Genomic DNA, 3183 nt, shown 5'->3' with positions numbered 1-3183 from the left:
TTTTGAGATTGAATTATGTTTGAATTTCTGAACATGATTTATATTGCTATGAATTTTATTATGAACTAAACTTTTTAAGTCTAGAGGTCGATGTAGCCTGGTCAAGACATATTTATGAATGGTTGATTTTTATGAATAGAGTTCTTCTAAATTAATTGTGATTCTAGGTTTGATAGTCTTTTCAATTTACTGGCCATAAATTAATTTGTCATATTTATTCAGAATCCGGCACTCGGGAGAGGGGATTTAGAATAGGATCAATAGAATTCACACTTTTAATTGTTTATATGACTCGGAAGAGTTTATAACTTTAATAGAACTTAAAAAGAACATTGTTTCACACATATCATTACAAGTAGATTTTTTATAGGGATATTGAAATCGATCTGTAATTGATACATTCTATTTGATACTCGGGAGAGGGAAATAGTATAATCTATGTGTTCTTGGTTATTAATTTAAATGAATTCATGAAAATAGATTGATTGAGATTGAATATTGTTGAGACCAGGTGAAATCAAACCTCTAGACTATTTTCCTTTGATTGATAATCTTTAAAGGATTATGTTTGTGCGCGCTTTTCAATTTTCTCTATTTATTTACTTTGTCATTACCCTTCTAAAGTTTAATTTTCTAAATAAAATTAAGACTATTTTAATTGCAAGTATTGAATATTTTCAAATTATTCCCTTTGGGATCGACACTCTCTCTTTCACTTTACTAAAACTTGACACTCGTACGCTTGCGAGTAATTTTTCACAATAAGTTTTTGGCGCCGTTGCCGAGGAATAATTTTGATTATTTTTTTAGTCTTGTTACCAATTAGTCGAAGTTTTAATTTAGAGCTTTTCTTTATTTTAATCTAATTACTAATAATTTGTTATTGTTCATAATTTCAGTTTATGCGAAGATCTCAAAGTGCGAATTCTTTGCTCTTTGATCCAGAGATTGAACGAACTGCACGAGCTTTGAGAAGAGCTAGGAGAGAAGAACAACTTAACATGGCTGAAGAAAATGTTAATGAATTGCCCTTGGTGCCAATTAGAGATCATTTCAGGCCGACGATCCAGGCTCACTATTCTGAAATCGCTCGAGGGACAATAAATTCCAACAACTTTGAGTTGAAGCCGACATTAATTAACATGGTTCAGCAGAACCAATTCAATGGAACTGCCACTGCTGATCCTCATTTACACTTGCGCACTTTTCTAGAGATTACTGATACTGTTAAAATAAATGGTGTTTCTGAGGATATAATACGCTTACGTTTGTTTCCTTTTTCTCTTAGGGACAAGGCACGGAGTTGGCTGCAGGAATTGCCGCTAGGACACATAACAACTTGGAAAGGCATGGCTGTGAAATTCTTAGAGAAATTCTTTCCACCATCCAAAGCAACCCAGCTGAAGATTGAGATCAGTACCTTCTAACAGCATGATTCAGAACAGCTATATGAGGCATGGGAAAGGTACAAAGATTTGTTAAGGCGTTGTCCTAATCATAATATTGCAGATTGGGAAGAAATATAGTATTTCTACAATGGATTAAATACGCATACAAGAATGTCGGTGGACTCTGCTGCTGGAGGTACCATATTTGCCAAGGACCCCGTTCAAGCTTATGATATGCTGGAACAGATGACTATCAATAGTAATCAATGGCCATTTGAACGTACGGGAGTCAAGAAGGGAGTGTATAGTGTGGATCCTCTTACATCCATTACTGCACAGTTATCTGCGTTGAGTACACAAGTTGCTTCTCTGAACAAGGTGAATATCGCAGAACCTGTAGGTGTATCAGTTGCCATAGAAAAATCTCATCCACCTGAGGAAGCTCAATATATCAATCCCAGAGGCTATGGAAATTATCGAGGTAACCCTCCTCCTAATACTTATCATCCTGGTTTACGTAACCATGAAAAATTTTCTTATGCCAACAACAAGAATGTGTTGAAACCCCCTCTGGGATTCAACACAAATCAAGGGGAAGGTAAAGCGTCGTTGGAAGATGTGGTGTCTACATTTGTTACTGAATCTAACAAGCGAATGTCGAGGACTGAAACTCGAATGGACAGCATGGAGACACACATGTGCAGTTTGGGAGCTATGATGAAATCCATGGAGACACAGATTGGACAGCTTGCACATGCTTTGAAGGATCAAAACAGAGGGCAGTTTCCCAGCAATACTGAAGTGAATCCAAAAGAACAATGCAAAGCAGTTGAGTTAAGAAGTGGGAAGAAGTTAGAAGCTGAAGAGAAGCACAGAGAAAAAGAAGTAGAAGAACCAGTGGCTGAAGAAATTGTGGTTGAAGAGCCCAAGAAGGAATCTGAATCTAAACGATGTACAAGCCACAACTTCCATACCCACAGCGGTTTAAGAAGAAGGCACTTGATGAGCAATTTTCCAAGTTTCTAGATGTCTTTAAGAAGATACACATCAATATTCCATTTGCAGATGCCTTGGAACAAATGCCTAACTCTGCAAAGTTCATCAAAGATGTAATGTCCAAGAAAAGAAGATTGCAAGACAATGAAGTGGTGAATTTGACAGAAGAGTGTAGTGCAATCCTGCAGAAAAAATTGCCACAAAAGCTTAAGGATCCAGGGAGTTTTACTATCCCTTGTTTTATTGGTGGTTCTAAAGTTAATCGAGCGTTATGTGATTTAGGAGCAAGTATTAATTTGATGCCTTTTTCTATCTACAAGACTTTAGAGCTTGGAGAAGTCAGGGCAACCACCATCACTTTACAGTTGGCTGATCGGAGTCTCACATATCCTCGAGGTATTGTGGAGAATGTTTTGGTGAAGGTCGACAAGTTCATCTTTCCCGCAGATTTCGTAACTTTAGACATGGATGAAGATGAAGAAACTCCTTTGATCTTTGGACGACCCTTTCTAGCTACTGCACGCGCACTGATCGATGTCCATAAAGGAGAGCTCACACTTCGCGTTGGTGGTGAAGCTGTGATTTTCAACATTTATCATACCATGAGGGGGCCAAGCGAGGTGAGTACATGTAAGAGCATTGAAATTGTTAATTCTCATAATTCCTTTTCATGTGCAGGAAGTACTGACCCACTAGAAAGGTGTTTGGTGGCGGACGAGGTGGTTAATAAGGAAGAAGATTGGGAGTTACATGAACAAAAAATATTCCTAGATAGCGCTCCGAAAGAAAAAATGGTGAG

At 37.5% G+C, this 3183-nt stretch overlaps 1 non-coding gene across 1 annotated transcript; it reads right to left on the bottom strand.

Moving 5' to 3' along the window:
• Positions 1-1398: 1398 nt before the first annotated feature.
• LOC140885934 (small nucleolar RNA R71) lies at positions 1399-1504 on the bottom strand. The gene has a single exon (XR_012151346.1). It is a non-coding gene; the product is annotated as a small nucleolar RNA R71 (small nucleolar RNA).
• Positions 1505-3183: the final 1679 nt, after the last annotated feature.

Source organism: Henckelia pumila, chromosome 2 (assembly GCF_033568475.1).
Source record: "Henckelia pumila isolate YLH828 chromosome 2, ASM3356847v2, whole genome shotgun sequence".
In the NCBI taxonomy this organism is placed as follows: Eukaryota; Viridiplantae; Streptophyta; class Magnoliopsida; order Lamiales; family Gesneriaceae; genus Henckelia; species Henckelia pumila.
The sequence above is the reverse complement of the archived record's forward strand: the minus strand, read 5'-3'. Positions and strand labels throughout refer to the sequence as shown.